Source organism: Pan troglodytes, chromosome 1, assembly GCF_028858775.2.
Source record: "Pan troglodytes isolate AG18354 chromosome 1, NHGRI_mPanTro3-v2.0_pri, whole genome shotgun sequence".
NCBI lineage: Eukaryota > Metazoa > Chordata > Mammalia > Primates > Hominidae > Pan > Pan troglodytes.
Genome location: NC_072398.2, coordinates 45,715,948 through 45,736,691, shown reverse-complemented (window position 1 = coordinate 45,736,691; position 20,744 = coordinate 45,715,948). Strand labels below are relative to the sequence as shown.

Below are 20,744 nucleotides of genomic sequence, written 5' to 3'. Positions count from 1 at the left end.
CACTCCCTCCCCCATCTCCTACTTCTTAAATTTCCAATCACTTTAAGAAACACACCCTGTGGGAGAATTTGCTTCTCCCCCATCTGGCTGCCAGCAGCCAGCCTCAAAGTTCTCAAACTTCACCACCTTAAGGCATTTCTATCTGGCCTGCTACATTTTTTTCAGACCTACCCCTCTCTCCATTGGCCCCTCTTTCTCCAGCTCCCCATTTCATTAACTTCAATGAAATAGCATCTTCTAGGAGCAAGAGTGTTCGGTTTAAGGAGATCACTGGGGTGTGGGGTGTAGGATTAGAAGGAGGTGACTTCTTTCTGGAGAACTAGAAGAGGGAATGAATATTTTTTAAGGCTCTAGACTAAGTCCTCTACCTACCTCATTTCAATCTTTTAAATCAATTCATCATTTGTTTTTGTTTTGTTTTGTTTTTTTGAGGCGGAGTCTTGCTCTGTCGCCAGGATGGAGTACAGTGGCACAATCTTGGCTCACTGCAACCTCCACCTCCCGGGTTCAAGTGATCCTCCTGCCTCAGCCTCTGGAGTAGCTGGGACTACAGGTGCGAGCCACCACACCCAGCTAATTTTTTGTATTTTTAGTAGAGATGGGGTTTCACCATGTTGGCCAGGATGGTCTCAATCTCTTGACCTAGGGATTCACCGGCCTTGGCCTCCCACAGTGCTGGGATTATAGGTGTGAGCCACTGTGCCCAGCCTCAATTAATCATTTGAATCTTTGATGAACTGAGATTTAAACACAAGCCCAGTACCTGGCATATAGTACCAATGAATGAATGGATGAATAAATTAATGGATAGAGTAAATTGGGACCAAAGTCAGGGTTCTTTCGACTACAACACCTGCCTGAGGGCCACCAGGAGCTGTTGTCAGTGATCCTTCTCAGGGAAATATACAGAAAGGTTCTCCCGGGCTTCTCACAGCCGTTGCCAATCCCTCACCATCCATGCTTCTCTTGCTGCCAAGGATCCCTCCTCACCAATGGCGGAAAGAGGTGGCCCCTGAGGCACTCAGCATTTGCCCTGAGACCTGCATTACAACCCGTACTTGTCTGAAAGAGTCAGCTCTCCCCACCTGGGAATGCGAGTTGAAAAAGAGCTCTCCCAGAAAGCCTCAACTCCAACAGATCTGCTCCTGGGGTCTCCATGTGGCATCCAGCTTCCCGCTGGATCGTGGTGGGTCATAGCAGGACCCACCCTACCTACTGCAACAGGCCTGTCTTACCCTATCCTCTCTGTCCACCAGAACCAGGTTTCCATGAAAACCAAACCTGGAGGGTACATAAGAGGAGGGCTTTTCCTTTTTATCCTTTTTTTCTTTCTGTATTCTTGCCTAATTCTTTGACTTTGGCCCTGATTTGTACTGACATTACTGAAGGAACAGCTCCCCCAGCTCTGCACCCATGCCTAGGATATTGTAGATAGCAGTTTGATAAACTGCATTGAGTTAACAGCTGCCAGACACACCATCTTGCCTCAACAGGAGGGAAGAGAGCCGCAGGCATGACTAGGAAGGGAGCCGAGGAGGAGGCAGTGAGGAGTGGGAGGGAGCGGGGAGCAGGAGGCGGTCCTCTAAGTCGGAAAGGCCGTGGTCTGCAGCTGGCTACTGTGGATTTGTAGGAGAGGAGCTAGCATCACCAATTAGTGGGATTTGACATGAGCAAGTGCTTTTATTTGGAAGGAAATAAAGAATTGAAAGGTTAGTAGCTGGGATATGTGCTTGCCTAATCATACTGTTATCCTTAGAGACCTGTGTCTGCAACCCTAGACTGGGAGCCCCGTGGAGGCTCAGAGATGTGTGGGGATATCATCAGCCAGCATTTTAAGTAAGTGGAAGAAGTGACTGGGATGCAGGGACAAAGTTGATGCTTTAACTAGTGTCCTCTCTGCTGTGTGAGACCCTCTTCTAATGTAACATAGAGGAAGGGATGGGAAGGAGCACCTGCTGGCTGTAGGTAAAGGCAAGTCAGATTGTGTTCCTATTCTTTCTTGTTTCTTTCATGTTTACTTCCCTTCCCTCCCTCATCTCCCTCCTTCTCTTTCTTTCTTTTTTTTTTCCTCCTGTCTTCTTCTCTCTCCCAGCTTTAAGCTGGATGCCACTCCAACTACAGAGGACCACCTCTGACAAACTCTCTCCTCTCTTCTGTATTCTGTATGCAGAGATGAGTGTGTGTGTGTGCACATGTGTGTCCTTTTACATGTGTAGGAGAGGGCGATGGGTCAAGCAGTTTGAATGGCTTGTACTGGCTCCCTCTCCTTTTCCACAAAACCTCATCCAGACCCCTGTCTGTGCCATGATTGAGGCAACCACATGGCAGCCATTGAGTTTGGCACAGCCGTCAGCTGCCAGGAGCTTCTCATGAAGCCTCAGTACCTCCCAGGGCTGGGGAAAATGCAAGGAGACACGAAGGAGCCATCGTCTAAGGCCCATGGCATCCGGGAATTGAGTGGGCTTGGCCACCAGGTCGAGGGAACCTTGAGTGCTGCTGGCAGGGCCTCTGGCAGTTCGTGTGGTAACTGCAGCGCCAACCCAGGGCAAAAGAGCCCAATGGCATGCACTCACTTCCTCTTTCAGCTTTGCAATTCAAAGGGGTCACCTGGTTCAATTTATCTAGGTTCATTAGGGTCTGTGACCTCAGAATCAACAAGGCAGCTGATCCAGAGGTTGGTAACCAGATGCCTTCTAGACCTCTGTGTCCTGAGGAGGGACAGGGGGATGAATATAGGAGAGCTGATGACTCCTCCTCCTTGGCAGTCTAAAAAAGTAGCCTTTGCCTGATGAGTCAGGAACAGCACTACACTGCCCTGTCTGCTCAGCCCTGCTGGGATCTTTATGTAAAGTATAAAACCCAGTGCAATCAGCGGAGGAGGATACCAGTCCCAGAGTGCTGAAAGCAGCAATGATTCAGCCACCCCTCCTTCCCATGGTGCATATCCATCCCTACAAGGCCCTGGCTCCCCTCCTTATCCCTGCTTCTCCAGGGACTCTCCTGAAGAGAGGCAGGAGTGGAGATCAGCTAGGGAGAAGGAGCCAGGGAGTGTGGCACACTATTAATTAGCTAAAAGCAAATGCCACCTGCATAATGCATTATGGCTGCTGCCTCTGCAGCCTCCCACTCTCCACTGGCCTGCTGCTTGCTATTGTCTCTGGAGCCTGTCTCGCCTTTATTGGAGCCCTGATGAAGCACTGCTGTGTATGAAGTGGCTCGGTGTTAATAGAAACTCATCATATTCACTGATAATCCTCCATTGCCTAAGATGGGCCAATTAGGAGCTCTCAGGCACATTTGCTTACTGCAGAGGGGCCTCCCTGTGGGAACTGTGTGCTCCTGAGCACCACAGTCTGTGGGCACATCAGTGTATGCATGGGTAACATATGCCTGTGCAGTTTGGCAACAACACTGACCCAGGAGGCTGAATTCAACCATATGTAGTGGAGCATGGCTGCAATATGCTTGTGTGGGAAAGTTAAGGCAAGCTGCCCCCGTTCCTTCTCATTTTAGAGGAATGAGTTAGCCGGCAGTTATTTATTTGTAAATAATCAAAAACCAAAAAAGCCAGACAAGCTGCAGAGGGTGCTCCACATGGAAACTGTGCTCCTGAGCCATGACTTTAAACAGTGCACAAACTTCCACAGAGACAGATGTTTCTATTTTTTATTGAGGTGAAATCCACATAACATACAATTAGCAGTTTTAGAGTGTACAATTCAGTGGTATTTAGTGTATTCCCAATGTTGTGCAGCCACCACCACTCTCTATTTTCAAGTCTTTTTTGTAACTCCAGAAGTACACCCTATGATTCTCTGGCAATCATTAATCTATTCTGTCTCTATGGATTTACCTATTCTGAATATCTTATATAAAATAAGTCATAAAACATGGGATTCCGTGTCTGGCTTCTTTCACTTAGCATAATGTCTTTAAGGGACATGCAGGTTGTAGCATGTATCAGTACTCCATTCCTTTTTATGGCTGAGTAATATTCCATTGTCTGTATATACTATGGCTTGTTTATACAGTCATGGACATTTGGGTTGTTTCCACCTTTTGGCTATTTGAGTCAAGTTGCTATGAGCATTCATGAACAAGTGTTTGAGTGGCTTGTTTTGTTTCAATTATTTGAGGGTGTATACCTCAGAGTAGCATTGTTGGTTCGTTGGTAATTCTGTTAAGTTTTTGAGGAAATATATTTTTTATTTGATCCTCACAGCGTCTCCGTGAGGTAGAAAGGACAGATATTAAAGAGAATGCATATTAAGCATCAAGCTCATCACCTAGCACATAATATGTGCTCAATAAATTAAAAATTGTTACTATTGTCAGGTGCAGAAACTGAGACTAAGAATGGAAGTGACTTGCTCAAGCACACTCTAAGTAGCAGATATCAGAACTAAATGGAAAGCTTCCAATTTCTAGCCCATAAGGCCAGTCTTCTTGGAACTCAGGCCATAGTTTGTTTGTTTTGTTTTTTTTTTCCAGAAAACAGCCCTAGTAGTATGAATTTCCCCATGGGCTTAGAGATCTAACCCACTCTGGCTTAAGGAAAACAGACAGGACAACTGAGCAGAGATAGCTTTTGCATCCAGTCCTGTAATGATCTCGCCTTTTTCCAGTGCCTTGGCTGCTGCAGGCCTGCCAGCAGATAGAGAGTGGCATTGATCGTAATCGACAGCTGTTGAGCTGTCACTTCCCCCAGCTCCTGTCCTCCCTCCAGAGACCCTTACTTTCCTGCCTTGTGGGTGCATCTGCAGAAGTAGCTGCATTGAGTCTCCACTGAGGCAGCCAGGGGCGGTGTGAGCTGGAGGCTTGCCACTACAGAAGGATCCTTCTGTTTGTCTCTCTTCATCTGGGAACCTGGGGAGCATCTTATGTCTGCATCAGTGTTGCCACAGGGACTTGACCCGTTACCCTCGCTTCAGAGGGCAGGATCTGCAGCCCAGAGGCGTTAAGTGACTTTCCAGAAGTCAGGCAAGGGAATGATGGCTCAATTTCCTGGCTGAAGGTTTCTGACTAGCCCCTGTTTTCTTACTCTCCCCTGTTCCTGCCCTATCTATCCTCTGATACTGACAGCAGGCGCGCAGACTCCTGGCGAAGAGAGGGATCACAAACTCAGACAGGAAGGCGCGACAAGAAGCCATGTGGCTTGCGCCTGCCTCTAGGCAAGATTAGACTAAACTCCTGTGGGTCTTGCTTACCCCTGCTGGTATAGCAGAGATGTCTCTGGTAGGAGGAAGGGAGGGGGATGTGGTGGACAGGCTATTCTCAGGGACTTGATAATTATTGCTTTGTTTCCTTAACCATCCATGATCCCAGCCCTGGGGTCTACCTTCTGATCTCCTCCCTCCCTTCTTGTTCAAAGTCTATGGTTTTACTGCTTAAAAAAAAAAAAAAAAAAGTGTCAGCCACTCCCAGCTTTTACAATTCTGAAAGTGTCAAGACCAGTGAAGAGTTGTGTGTTGTGTTTTGTTTTGACGTCTCTAAAGAAAGCGATGGGGAAGAGCCCTAGAGAGGCTTAGCTTCAGGGAAATCCTGAGCCTTAAAGGAAGGAGAGCAGGGGGTTCCCCCAGTACATATACAGGCTTCCATCTTTTTACTGCTGCCTCCAATGATTCTTAGTGACACAGAGGTTGAAATGGGATGCGTGGTCCAATCACTGGCCTGGCATGGGGCAGTGGTTACCTTGGGGAGGAGGAAATGGAGAGTGATTGCCAGGGGGCAACTGGGAGGCAGGCAGTATTCTATTCCTTGACCTAGATGGTGTTTATGTGGGTTGTGCTGCTTTGCTTGAGCTATACATTTGTGTTTGTGCATTGCTATATGTGTGTTATTACACTTCACAATAAAAAATTTAAAGAAAAAGAACTTTGGCTTAAGAGTTAGGATATTTGGGTTCAGTCTTTGCTCTTCCACTTATTTGTCATGGTATCACAGGATAATCACCTTAATCTCCCTGATCTTCAGTTTTCACATCTATAAAATGAGATCAAAAAGCCTTTAAACTCTGATCACGTGTGGTGGCTTATGCCTGTAATCCTAGCGCTTTGGGAGGCTGAAGTAGGAGGCTCGCTTGAGCTCAGGAGTTCAACGTCGCAGGGAGGTATGATGGTGCCACTACACTCCAGCCTGGGCGACAGAGCAAGACTTTGTCTCTAAAAAACAAACAAAAGAATGGTTCACATGTGAAATATGGTGTTATTTTATGGAGAGCCAGATAAAGTTGGGGATCAGCAGGAGGGTAAAGGCTGCCGATGGGAATTGGGCCAGCCACAGAAAGGTCAGCAGTGGTGCTTCAGGTCTGGGGGAGAATGTTAGTGTTCATTTCCTAGAGCTGCTGGAACAAATTACCACAAACTGGGTAGTTTAAAGCAAAAATCTATTTTCTCACTGTTCTAGAGGCTAGAAGTCTGAAATCAAGATACGGGCGGGGCCACTTTCTCTAAACCTTCAGAGAGGAATCCTTTCTTGCTTCTTCCTAGCGTCCGGTGGCTCCCAACAATCCTTGGAGTTCCTGGGCCTGTGGCTGCATCACTCCAACCTCTGCCTCTGTCTTCACATAGCCTTCTTTGTGTATCTTTGTACCCAAACCTGCCTCTTTTTTCTTTATAGACACCACACTCCAATCCGGTATGACTTCATCTTAACTTGATTGCATCTGCAAAGGCCCTATTTCCAATTATGGTCACATTCACAGGGGGCTAGGACTTCGGCCTATCTTTCTGGGGCACACAATTCAACTTACTAGCATGATATTCTATGTAGGGCGACAGAAAATCCAGACTCAGACCCCACTTCTACCATTTTGTGGCCTTGCGTACTGGCTTCTCAACTTAAAGGAGAAAGTAAGTAGGTAATTAAGCTTTGTTAAGTGACTGCAATGTGATGGAAGGGTGTTGTGAAGTTGGTGGTATCTTTCTATTTTACAGATAAGGAGATTGATCCGGGAAGGGGCACAAAGCCTACCCAAGCATACGGCTGGTAAGAATGGTTTCCTGGAACATGAGTGGTGATGGGCTTCAGTCCATCTGGATTTCAAGTTTGATATAGTAAAAGCCTTATGATTTGATAAAATACCAGAGGGTTGATTCCTGGTCCGCAAGTGAATCAGAAGATGGGAGATTAAATAAATAAACTGTAGTTGAAACCAGAAACCAAGACTTGTACTGACCTTGGGGAAATGATTTAGACTGCTAGAGCCCTGAGACAGGGTGCACGACTATGTCATTCCCTCTGGGCAGTGGTCAGTGCAGCACAAAGCCCTGCTCTGGACATGTGATGTGGACCTTGAAGGACAGGGCAGATTCAAATCTTTGCTCTATCTGCAACTGAAGTGGTCCACAGCTGCAACCCTACAGTGCCTTGACTCAGACTGGGCATGAATAGGTTCCCATCTTGAATTGTCTGTGGGTGGTCAGCCTGTCCACCTGTCCTTTACAGTCTGAGAGACCCCTAGAGACTCCGTCTGCTGGGCATGCAGCACAGCCCACCTCCCAGGCACTGTCTGAATGTAAGCACTGTGCTAGGGATGCAGAGAAGGAATGGGTTTTCCCACTCTGAGGAATCGGCCCTGTATCTGGGGTACATTCCCTCTTCTGAACCCTCTAGCCAGCCCCTTCTCAGGGGCCTAGCTCTCCAGCAGGTAAGGATTGATCTTCTTTTGCCCCGGCCCTTTCGTGGGGCCACAGCTGCAGCTGCCAACAGTTCTGGTCACAGCTCCAGGTGCAGGGGAAAGGAAAAAAGCGGTGGTGTTTGCTCATTTAACAGCTTTGAATAGAGCCTTTCAGAAGGGCCTTTGCTTGGCTGGCTCTCTGGCGGCCAACAGAAACTGCTGCCAGGTATATCAACAGCCTTGGAGAAGTTGTCTATTCCAGCCTTTTCCTTTCAACAGGCCAGTCACCTAGAGAAGACTAAAGATGCCCCAGGGTTTGCTCCCTACCATTTGGGCTGCACTGGATGGGGTCAAGGGACCACAGCTGGAGTCAGACTTCTACAGGGTCCCTTGGATCAATGGCTCCCAAACTTGAATCTACCCAGGACCACCCAGGGCAACGGGTTCTCAGACTGGAATTGCATCAGAATCACCTGAGGAGTTGTTAGTGCAGTTCTAATAAGTTCTCAGGTGTGGCTGCTGCTGGGGTTCACACTTTAAGGACTACTGATCCAGGGAGTTATAAACACAGAGTCTCAGGCCCTTATCCAGGAGATTCTTGGTTTGAATTGGATGGAGCCTAGGAATCTATATGTTACCAAGCTTGCAGGTGATTCTGAAACACAAGGTTTAAGAAACCAGTGCCTTTGATCTGCATTAAGTCAGTGTGTCCCAAACATACACTCAGGGGGTATTCAGGGGGTGGGCTTTGGGCCCATTTAGGGCAAGGGTAGTTATGTATATATAGACATCTCTGTACTTAGCAGCAAGCAGCAGGAAAGAAGTGTGAAATGAGAGTTTATTGCTGAGTGAAAACTGGGATTTCCCCTAAGGTAGATGGAGATTATGTGCTTTGCTTTTTTAGTAGGTGAGAAATCAGATGTAGCTGGGGATTCTGGTTACACTCTGGGACTTTGCTCAGCCTATCAGGGGATTATTTCCCCAACTTTGGACCATAAGTCAAATAAGAGTCCTGTACATTCTTCGCTCCTCAAAATTTCCCTCTTCCTAAAATGGATAGAGTAATGCAAGTCTTTGAGATTAGAAGGAAAAATGAATTTAAGTCATAATTAGCATCTTTGAGCTTCTTGCCATATTTGGGGCATAGCCTGGTGAAATGGGGCAAGGCGCGGGGGTGGGGGCAGGGAAAATGAGGGCAGTCCTTGCTAGAGGTCCCAGCTGCAGGGCCTGGGAGGGGTCCAAATGGAAAAAGCAGAGACGGCAAATAGGATCCAGTTCCCATGCTGGGTGTAATGGTTTGGTAGTGGCTGTCTGGAGCTCTGTGTCAAGGGGGATTTTAAGTCTTGCTTTAGCAGAAAAAAAAACAGGAAAGAGTGATGTGATCGATTAAGAATGGCTACCGTGGATATCTAATTGGGATTTTCTGTCCCTGGGCAAGAGCAGGAGGGCCAGGAGATGAAACAGCTTCCAGAAATGGGTTCAATGGATGGAGCCTTCACTATAAGGCTGGTGGAGAAGTCTAGGTCCTCATGGGATAAGGAACTGGGGCTCAAGAGCAAAACAGAAAAAAGCCAGTTATCAGGCCTGGGGCTTGAAGTCAGAGGGGCATGAACAGCTAGGGGATGTGACGCACAGTCCCAGAGCACTGGGCTTGAGCACCTTCAATCCCACCTGCACAGGACCAGGATGGGGATGCAAGGACTGTGCTGTGGCCCCTGGTCACCTGGAATGGTGACCAGGCAAGGCTGCCTGCTGTGGCAGCCTATTCTGACTCATTCTGGAAAGAACACAGATTGGGTTCCTTGGGGCTCCAGAGTCCTGTTGGCAGTGCTGACCTCTCCACCCTAACCTCTTCTATCCAGCCTCTGCTGAGGGACTGGCCAGGCCTGGACAAGTCATTTGGGAAGTGTCTGCAATCAGAAGAAAAAGAAAATAGCAAGGACCTGGGAGATCCATTAACTTTTCCACCCTGTGTCCTGACACCTGATTTTCCACTAGGGAAATTCATAGGATGCCTCTGCCTCCTTGACCTCTGTGGCCCTGGCTGGGCCTCCTGACTTTGTTGCTTCATCTCATCCTTCAGAAGATGACCTTGCATCAACTCAGGCAAAGCTTAACACCCAGGATTTCCCACCCCACCCTCCAACATCCTGTCCCTTGTGCAATCCCAGTTTCTGCTACAAGCCTGTGCACATTCCTATCTGAGGACAGAAGAGGTCGTGATGGGCTCACAATTAAGTTTCTGGAGCACCAGAGTGGAGCCAATTAGTATGCAAGGCCTAAACAAATCTTGTGCAGCAGGCTGGGGTTGACGATCTGGTCTTAGGGTTTTTGGGCTCTCAGCAGAACTGGCTAAGGAGAGGAAGCGATAAGGAGGCAGCTCCTTCCACCCTCCCACTCCCCTCAAATAACAGGACTATGGAAAGCAGCCTTTGACTGGTGCCCAAGACATACAAATCAACCCCCTAGCAGCATTTCATCTTCCCAGGCTGGCTGTCAGAGAAGCCTCTTATTTCTTCCCCAGGGTCCCAGGACCTTTGTCATTTTTGCTCTCCTGCTCACTGTGCAACCACCATTCTATCCCAGTACCAGCGAGAAGTGTTCTTTCCAGGTCCTTCTCCCTGGCTCCTCCACCTTCCAAACCATGAGTACACAGGGTCCATTTAATGATGTCTTTATGTAGAAATAGACAAGAGAATAGGGAGTGTCCTCAGAGAACTTATAAACCCTTTGTACCAGGAGGAAAAGAGGAAGCAGGGCAGTGACTGACCTACAGTGACATGGGAGGCCAGTGATGCTTCCAGGTCTCACTCTTCTTGGGGGTACATCTGTTCCTCCTAACAAGATTGTACATTCTTTGTGAGCAGGAACTATGTCCACACATCTTCAAAGATCCATAAGGTCTTGCAGTGTCTGGCACATAGTATGTGCTCAATAAATGTTTCGTTCCCTCATTCATTTTTTCCCACAAGATTTATTGAGTGCCTTTTATGTGCCAAGCATGGGGACTACAATGATAAACAGGGCTGTGGAGCCCTGATTTCAAGGAACAATGACTAGAGGAAGATGTGAACACCTATAATTGCAAAAGAAGATAAAAAGTCATGATAGACTCTGTTAGGGTGGAGAGTTATCTAAGGCTTCCCAGGGAGACTTGAAGGGTCAGTAGGACCTTGTCAGGTGTTAATGAAGAGAAATAATTATGGCAGACAAAGGGAACAGACTTTGCCATTCCTGGGAAGCATGGAGGCACCCGCGGGATGTTATTACTTAAGTGACCAGACTGAAATGCAAATGATAGAGGCCTTTCGTTCTCATAATCTCTTCTCTGAAACCCTTCATTATCCTCCTCTTAGTGTGGAGGGGATTGGTGGTAGGTGGGAAAGAAGGAGCTCAGCTATCTTATCCTCCTCTCAGTTCTTCTTTAGACCACCTCTCCGCTTTCAACTCTCACACCTAATAAGAGAGGAGAAAGGGTGACAGTGTGGCATAATGGTTAAGAGCAGAGACTTTGGAGTAAGACTTTCTGAGATCAAATTAGGCTTTGCTACTTACTAGCTATGTGATCTTAGAACACCCTCTCTGTGCCTCTGTTTCCTATTCTATATAATGAAGACAGCAGCAGAACCTACTTCATAAGGTTACCGTGAGAAGGAAATAAGCCGTGTACAGCACATAGGAATAGCACCTGCACATCAGAAATGGTTAGTAAGTGCTAGCAATCTTTACTAATCCCATTTCAATTGCTAATGTTACAGAATTATGATACCTTGGGTTCTCTCTGGAGCATCTCTTATTTCAGACTCTGTAGAACTGGCTCCTGAAGCCAGTAGTTCTCAAACTTTGGTGTGCATCTGGATTCCCTGTGGTGCCACTGAGGCAGCCAAGGAGACTCTGCCTCTGGAGATTTGCATTCAGTGGTTCTGCAGAGGGGCCCAGGAGTCTGTAATTTTAACAGTCTCTCCAGGTCTTTCTCATTAACACCAAGGACTGCAGTGTCGGGCCATTTGTTTCCCTCTCAGATTTAGGGACTTGAAGATCTTGCCCTATCTCTCCTGTCCCTCAGGGCTGGATTAACTGAAGGACTTTGTTACCTTAGAGAAGCACACCTGGGAGAGGGATGTGAATGTATTTGCATCTTGTTAGCCATCAGGAAGGGATGTGGACAATCTGATATAATGGAGAAGGGGTCAGTGCCAATGATGAAGATCCCCATAGGGGTGTGAGTAGGTGGGCAGGCCCAAATGCACACATGTGCTTGACACCGCAACTCAGCTTCCAGCGCTCTAGCTACAGTGGAACTGAGGGAGGGCAGGGTGTAGAGAAGGGAGCTCCAGGCCAAATTTCTTTGTCACCACCTTCTGGCCCAGGGCTTTGGCTGCCGTCTTTGCCCTCAGCCTCTGCCACAGGTCCACAGTCTTCCTTGTTCACCCCAGCAGGTCGCTTCCTGCATCATGCTGTCCACTGCACTGCTTCATGTCTCCTGGGCCACAGGGCTGTTTTTGTAGGCCTTTCATAATCTGCTCCTCCTCTCCAATTAGCCTTATACAAGTCAGTTCTGCTCTGCAAGTTGCTGAGGTTAACTAGAACACAGAGACTGGCCCAGAGGGGTTAAAGTGGTGAAATGAAAAGGAGGGTGTATCATCCTGGGAGCACTGAAAGGAAGTGATATAAAAGTGACGGGGACAGGTGCTGTGGCTGATGCCTGTAATCCCAGCACTTTGGGAGACCAAAGTGTGTGGATCACAAGGTCAGCAGTTCGAGACCAGCCTGGCCAACATGGTGAACCCTCGTCTCTACTAAAAATACAAAAAATTAGCCAGATGTTGTGGTGCATGCCTGTAATCCCAGCTACTTGGGAAGCTGAGGCAGGAGAATCTCTTGAACTCAGGAGGCGGAGGTTGCAGTGAGCTGAGATCCCAGCTACTGGGGAGGCTGAGGCAGGAGAATCACTTGAACCCAGGAGGTGGAGGTTGTAGTGAGCTGAGATTGCACCACTGCACTCCAGCCTGGGCAACAGAGCAAGACTCCGTCTCAAGTTTAAAAAAAAAAAAAATGATGAGCCGGCTGGGCTTTGGGAGGCCAAGGCAGGTGGATCACCTGAGGTCAGGAGTTCGAGACCAGCCTGGCCAACATGGTGAAACCCCATCTCTACCAAAAATACAAAAATTAGCCAGGTGTGGTGGCTGGTGCCTGTAATCCCAGCTACTCGGGAGGCTGAGGCAGAAGAATCGCTTGAACCTGGGAGGTGGAGGTTGTGGTGAGCCAAGATCACGCCATTGCACTCCAGCCTGGGTGACAAAATGAAGACTCTGTCTCAAAAAAAAAAAAAAAAAGTGATGGGCCTCTGGGATGATGGCCCCAATCATTGGGATCACACAGCCGCTGGGGAAATAAACCCCCAAAATGCTGTTTGAGCAAGATGGCCAAAAAATGGTACCCTTGCCACCACACCCACTCTGCATCAGTCAATCCTGGCACTCAAGACCCAGAGAGGCTGCAAATGCTTCTCAATGGAGTGCCTGAGGGAGCCACCACCATGTTTGGGGATTGATGTGAAGGTAACACTTAGTGGGCATCCCCGTCTAGAAAAATAAGTGAAGCAGCTGAGCTTCACCACATAGTAAAAAACCAGCCCTAACGGATATCTGGTGAAGATATCTTCACCACAGGCAAAATAGGAAAGTAAGAAAGAGGCAGGGGTGAGCAGAGACTGGCTCCTCTTCTTCCTGGGAACACAGCTACCCTACATTTCCCAGCCTCCCTTGTGGCCATTTGACTGGGCTCCAGCCAATGGAATGTGAGGAGAAGCCACAGGCCTCTTCCAGGCCTGGTGCGTAAGTCTACCCCACACAGTCCTTTGCGATTTTCCTCTCCCACTTTGGGAGCCAGTGGATGAACAGGGTGGAACCATAGAATAGAAGGAACCCAGATACAGATCACTGTTCAGAGGAGAGCTGCCTGCCAGTCAGGAAGACCCATTTTGGACTTTATGTGAGCAAAAAATACCTTCCTTCCTTCCTTCCCTCCTTCCTTCCTTCCTTCTTTCTTTTCTCTCCTTCCTTCCTTCCTCTCTCTCTTTCTTTCTTTTCCTTCCTTTCTTCCTTCCTTTCTCCTTCCTTCCTTTCTCCTTCCTTCCCTCCTTCCTTCCTTCCTTCCTTCCTTCCTTCCTTCCTTCCTTCTTTCAACTCACTATGTTGCCTAGGCTGGTTTCAAATTCCTGGGCTCGAGTGATCCTCCCACCTCAGCCTCCCAAAGTGCTGGGATTACAGGCGTGAACCACCATGCCTGGCCAAAAACTAGATTACTGTCATATTTGATCCATAGAGAGTTTTAGGTTTATTATAGCAGTTAGTGTTATCTTAACTAACACAAGGTGGAAGGGTAGGACTTGCAGAGGCCCATGGCTGAGAGACCTTGATTAAGGTTGGAGGGGAAACAATATGGCAGTCTTAGACCCCAGGAGGAAAGTCCTCTCTTGTCCTGGGGTCCAGGAAAAAAGAAGAGGACTGGGGGCAGAGTGGAGGCATAGGCCATCCCAGAGTGGGGAGGAGAAAGGGAAGAAGGAAAGGGGACCCCTGGGGAGGCTGAGGCACAGACTCTAGGAGGGACTCTGCAGCTCTTCTACTGGCGCCTCCGGTCTCCTGAATGCCAACGCTGCTGACCACTCTCCTTCCTCTTCACAACCTCTCCACTTTGGCCCCCTTTTCCCTTCTGTATTTCCTCCCATTTTCTGCCAGTGGTAAGGAGGGCTTTGCCCCTTTTTTGGAGTAAGGTCAGAGAAGACCTTTAAGAAATGCCAGCTCACAGAGAGAAATAACATAAACTGGTTCAAATGTTAGCTGAAGAGAGGCAGCTGCCTTTCATATTTGCACCAACAAAGGTTAAGTAAATCAATCACCCTTCAGAGTTAGTTCTCAGGGGAGGGAAAGGAGGAGGAATTTGTGATCTGAGGCCAGCAGTCTTAGCTGAGAGTCTGGTGCATTTCAAGGGAGAGAAAACCTTTAGTTAAAAGCTATCTTAGTGGTAATCCAAAGGGAAATTGAGCCAAGTGAACTGCAAAGTAATTTCTGACCTTGGGACAAAGGGAAGGCAAAACTACGCCAGCTCCCAGGCCTGAAGGGAACACTTAGTTGATTAATGCTGTGCCTGCAGGCTCTGTTCACTCTAATAAAATGATATTTAAAGGTGCAGGGTTTACCAAGCTGTGGTCTCTAAGGGAGCACAGAAGATTTCTAGAAAGGGTTCCAGGGCCTTCATGGTATGCTCCGTGCTTGCGCCCGCCACCCCTCTTGTCTGTAGACTGTCACTGGGTACAGTGACAGTCTGCAGTGCTGTTTTGATTCCTCAGAACCTTTTATGAAGGACAACTTCCAAAGGATTAGACCCTGGAGCTCCCTTAAATACAAGCCAATGAAAATGGCATTTTTTCCCCCCTAGAAATGCCCTGACCTTAAAAGGAATAGTGGAGGCAGGAGGAAACAGAGGAAGCAAGAAGAATTTCCTGGAAGGTAATTATTGTAATATAAGCATACTTCGGAGATATTGCAGGTTCCGTTCCAGACCACTGCAACAGTGAATATCTCAATCAAGTGAGTCACATGAATTTTTTGGTTCCCTAGTGCATATAAAAATTATGTCTATACTATACTAGGGTCTATTAAGTGTGCAATAGCATTATGTCTAAAAAACATTGTACACACCTTAATTTAAAAATGCTTTATTGATAAAAATGCTAATGAACATCTGAGGCTTCAGCAAGTCATAACCTTTTTGCAAGTGGAGGGTCTTGACTCATGTTGATGGCTGCTGACTGATCAGGGTGGTGGTCACTGAAGACTGAAGTGGCTGTGGCAATTTCTTAAAATAAGATGACAATGAAGTTTGCCACATTGATTGACTCTTCCTTTCATGAAAGATTTCTCTGTAGCATGTGATGCTGTTTGATAGCATTTTACCCAGAGTGGAACTTGTTTCAAAATTGGAGTCAATCTTCAACTCTACTACTGCTTTATCAACTATGTTTATGTAATATTCTAAATCTTTTGTTGTCACTTCAACAATGTTCACAGCATCTTCACCAGGAGTAGATTTTATCTTAAGAAGCCACTTTCTTTGCTCATCCAGAAGCTGCAACTCCTCATCATGAGATTTCAGCAGTTCAGTCCCATCTTCAGGCTCTATTTTTAGTTCTCTTTAGTTCTCTTGCTATTTCCATGACATCTGCAATGACTTCCTCAACTGAAATCTTGAACCCCTCAAAGTAATCCATGAGGGTGAGAATAAACTTCTTTCAAATTCTTATTAATGTTGATATTTTGACCTTGATTGTTCTTAATGGCATCTAGAATGGTGAATCCCTTCCAGAAGGTTTTCAACTTACTTTGCCCAGATTCATCAGAGGAATCATTATCTATGGCAGCTATAGCCTTACAAAATGTATTTCTTACATCATAAGACTTGAAAGTTGAAATTATTCCTTAATCCATGGGCTGCAGAATGGATGTTGTGTTAGCAGGCATGAAAACATTCATCTCCTTGTGCGTCTCCATCAGAACTCTTGGGTGGCCAGGATTATTGTCAACAAGCAGTAATATTTTGAAAGGAATCTTTTTTTCTGAACAGTATGGCTCAATAGTGGACTTAAAATAGTTCATAAACCATATTGGAAACAGATGCGCTGTCATCCAGGCTTTGTTGCCCTATTTATAGAGCATAGGCAGAGTATATAGGGTCTCACTCTGCTGCCCAGGCTGGAGTGCAGTGGCAAAATCATAGTTCCCTATGGCCTTGAACTCTTGGTCCCAAGAAATCTTCCTGCTTTAGCCTCCAAAATAGCTGCAGCTACAGGTACACACCATCACACCTGGCTAATGTTTTTTTTTTTTTAATTTTGGAGAGATGGGGTCTCGCTCTGTTGCCCAGGCTGGTCTTGAACACCTGGGCTCAAGTGATTCTCCCATCTCAGCTTCTCAAAGAGCTGGGATTACAGGCATGAGCCACTGCTCCTAGCCGCATAATTCCTTAGAGTTTTCAAAATGGTAAATGAGCATTGGCTGCAACTTAAAGCCACCAGCTGCATTAGCCCCTAACATGAGAGTCAGCCTATCCTCTGAAACTTTGAAGCCAGGCATTGACTTCTCCTCTCTAGCTATGAAAGTCTTAGATGGCATCTTCTTCTTTAAAGAAGAAGCCTGTTTTATCTACATTGAAAAGCTGTTGTTTAGTGTAGTCACCTTCATAAGTTACCTTAGCTAGATCTTCTAGATAACTTGCTGTAGTGTCTACATCAGCATTTGTTGCTGCACCTTGTACTTTTATGTTATGGAGAGGACTTCTTTCCTTAAACCTAATGAACCAACATCTGCTAGCTTCTGCAGCTTCCTGACCTCTCTCAGCCTTCTTCTATGGGGTTGAAGAGAGTTAGGGCCTTGCTCTGAATTACGATTTGGCTCAAGGGAGTATTGTGGCTGGTTTGATCTATCCAGACCACTAAAACTTTCTATCAGGAGTAAGGCTGTTTTCTTTCTTATCATTCATGTGTTCACTGGAATAGCACCTTTAATTTTCTTCAAGAGCTTTTCCTTTGCATTCAAAACTTGGCTGTTTGGCACAAGAGGCCTAGCATTCAGCCTATCTCAGCTTTGGACATACCTTCCTCACTAAGCTTAACAGTTTCTAGCTTTTCATGTAAAGTGAGAGCATGACTCTTTCACTTGAACACTTAGAGGCTATCCTAAGTTTATTAATTGGCTTAATTTCAATGTTGTGTGTCTTAGGGAATAGGGAGGCCCAAGGAGAAGAAGAGAGATGGGGGAAAGCTGGTGGGAGCAGTCAGAACACACACATTTATCCATTGAGTTTGCCATCTTACGTGGGTGCGGTTCATGATACTACAAAACAATTACAGTAGTAGCATCAGAGATCACTGATCACAGGTCACCATAACAGGCATAATAATAATAAAAATGTTTGAAATAATGTGAGAATTACCAAGATGTGACACAGAGACAGGAAGTGGGCACATGCTGTCGGAAAGATGGCACCAATAGATTTGTTTGACACAGGGTCGTCACCGACCTTCAAGTTTTTTAAAAAGTCATGTCTGCAAAGTACAATAAAGGAAAGTACAATAAAATGAGGTATGACTGACTATAAAACTTCAGATCTAAAACTATCTGAGAACTGGTAGCAACAGTATAATGTAAAGGAAAAAGCATGAGTTCTGGAATCCTGGAGTTATGAATATATCTTTATTTCACCCTCTTTTAGGAAGAACAGATTTTTCTAGGTACACAATTTCAGGTTGAGAGGTTTGTTTTTTCTTTCTCTCAATATGATTCCACTTCCTTCGAGCTTCCGTTATTACTCTTGGGGATTATACAATAAATCTATGCCATTATTTTGCAGGTGATTTCTCTTTTCTGTCTTACTGGTTATAAGATCTCTTTGACTCTATTATTTTTCAGTTTTTCTGAAATGTGTCTAGTAACGAATTTAGTTTTGCTTATTCTGCTTGGTATATGTTGTATCCTCTATCTATGAACTCATGTTTCTCCTCTGAGAAATTCTCTTCAAATATTCACTGTCTTCTCTCCTTCTGGAATTCTGATTAGATATTTATTCAATTTCTCATTCTATCTTCCATTATTGCTTCATGCCTTTACGTATTCTAACTGTTAGTCTTAATAATTTCTTCAGATTTCTCTTCGGGTTTACTAATTTTCTCTTCAGCTATATTTAATCTTCTACTTAAACTCTTTATTATGTTTTAAAATTCAAAAATTATTTCATCATTTACTAGCTTTGTGGCCTTGGACAAGTGTCTCCACCTCTGTGTGCTATTTTTCTCACCTGTGGAATAGGGTAATAATTATCCTTACATGATTGTGATGGAAATTAAATATGTTGATACACAAAGCCAGTGATCCATGCTATTATAATAAATGCCCAATAAACATAAGATTCTTACAAATTCCAGAGGTTGGCTGGGCACAGTGGCTCACACCTGTAATCCCAGCACTTTGGGAGGCCGAAGCAGGTAGATCACTTCAGGTCAGGAGTTCAAGACCACCCTGGCCAACATGACAAAACCCCATCTCTACTAAAAATACAAAAATTAGCTGGGCATGATGGTGCACGCCTGTAGTCCCAGCTACTTGGGAGGCTGGGGTGGGAGAATCGCTTGAACCCAGGAGGTAGAGATTGCAGTGAGCCGAGACTGCACCACTGCACTCCAGCCTGGGTGACAGAGTGAGACTCTGTCTCAAAAAACAAACAAACAAACAAACAAAAACTTCCAGAGGTCGTTCTGATGATTGTATGAACCTCCGTGATTCTGATTCTAATTCATCTCAGAGACCTAGGAGTCTTCTCTCAGAATCACCTGGAACAGACTTCACAAACACTTCAGAAAGCCTTTATTGTATCTCACAACCCATAAAGAAGTAGACGTTTTCTGTTGGTTCTAACCCCATTATGCTACAACAGGATCTCATGTCTTTGTGTCTTCTTATCCTCAAAAGGAAGATGACCACGGCCCCTCTGTTCCCTCGCCTGTGTGCCAAATGGATCCACAGCTAGAGACAAGCTCCTTCCCTTTGAACGGTGGGAAGCAGGCCAAGATGTTTTAAAGACAGATGGCATCAGCTGCAGAGAAGCAAGGTTAGGCTTGATTCATCTAAACCTGTCCCCTTCAGAGCCCCCTCCCACACCCTTCCCCTGACAACTGAGTGATAAAATTCTGTCCCTGGATGAAGTCAACAATCCTTATCGTGACAGAAAACTGCAAATATTTGGTGTTTTTCCATTGCACACAGGGCTTAAGGGAACATAGGGAATCTCAAAACAGAAATGTGTTTGGGGGTGTGTGTATGTGTGTGTGTGTTCAATGCTTTCTTCAAAATATTTCAGCTCCTCTATTTTTAGAAGATGATGACATTCTCCCAGCATTTCAACCAGGTTTTCAGAAGTCACGAGGCTCAGTCCTGCACGCACACAATCACATCTGCCTATACAAAGACACAGAGAAACATACATAGCTACTCACACATAATTCCATACACGTTTAAATGCCCAGGCATCTAGAAAATGACACTCACATACGCCCGTCTACACACATACATGTATACCTGCATCTGGGTTCACAACAGACCACACCCTAACACATACATACACATACACACCACACTCTAACACATAATGTGAATAAATAGAAACTAGTAAATAGAGCTATTTCTGCAGTGCCCCTGGCATATACTCACATGAAGTGCATGTGCAAAGTACATCTGCGTGTGGTTAATTCACCATCAGATTTTAGGGTAGTAAAGGCAATCACCTATTTTCAGGGCATGTCAGAAATCTAGCTGAATTCCTAAACCTGCTAGGTTCCCCATCTCCTTCTTCTGTCCTTGGCCCTCAAGTGAAATGACCTAACTTCAAATGGACTCAGGGGCTGGGGGGTTATTCCAGCTCAGAACAGGAGATCCTTGAACATGGACCCTTGAAAGGGCCCATGGAGGCTAGGCAATGTCTACTATGAAAAGAGAAATAAATAGCTCCACCATTGGAAACAAGTGTCCAGAAAGCTGCAAGTTTATCCTGTACTAGAGCCAATGAACAACCAGGTGGTGATCACATCCCCGGGGAAGCGGGGAGGGCGATGCAGGCACACATGGGGTCCTGTTGTAGGAGAGAGACCAGAGGGCAGGAAGGGAGGAAAATCTGAATCCATAAGCTTTCTCTTTATGCAAACCAGACTCATAAGTTTTCTTTATTTCAGCTGGAACTCGGAGCACAGCTGCCTTATTTACTTACCTACTGGCTGCATTTCTGAGAACCAGTTTTATTCCTGTTCAAAGGAAGCCAGGCAGAGTTGGGAAAATATTTTCCTAGCCAGCTCCTTAGCACCACTGTCTGAGGGAAACCATCTGGCCAAGATGCCCTTCAAGTGAGTAAATGCAGTATTGCCCTCTCCCTGCACAGGGGAGGGGGCATGCACCAGACAGGGCAAATGGCAGGCTCCTGGGGTGGGCTGAAGCTGTGGTTCTTCCCACTGACCCTCCTGGGCCCCTGGAGTCCAGTGATGTGCTGGTAAAGGTTTAACAATCAGCTGTCTGGGAGGTAG

The 20,744-nt window shown here is 46.1% G+C and overlaps 1 long non-coding RNA gene across 1 annotated transcript; it reads left to right on the top strand.

The window, feature by feature from the left end:
• Positions 1-1,599: 1,599 nt before the first annotated feature.
• On the top strand, positions 1,600-20,567 carry LOC104004544 (uncharacterized). Its single transcript, XR_677519.3, has 3 exons — positions 1,600-1,709; positions 19,144-19,282; positions 20,400-20,567. It is a non-coding gene; the product is annotated as an uncharacterized LOC104004544 (long non-coding RNA).
• The last annotated feature ends 177 nt before the right edge of the window (positions 20,568-20,744 follow it).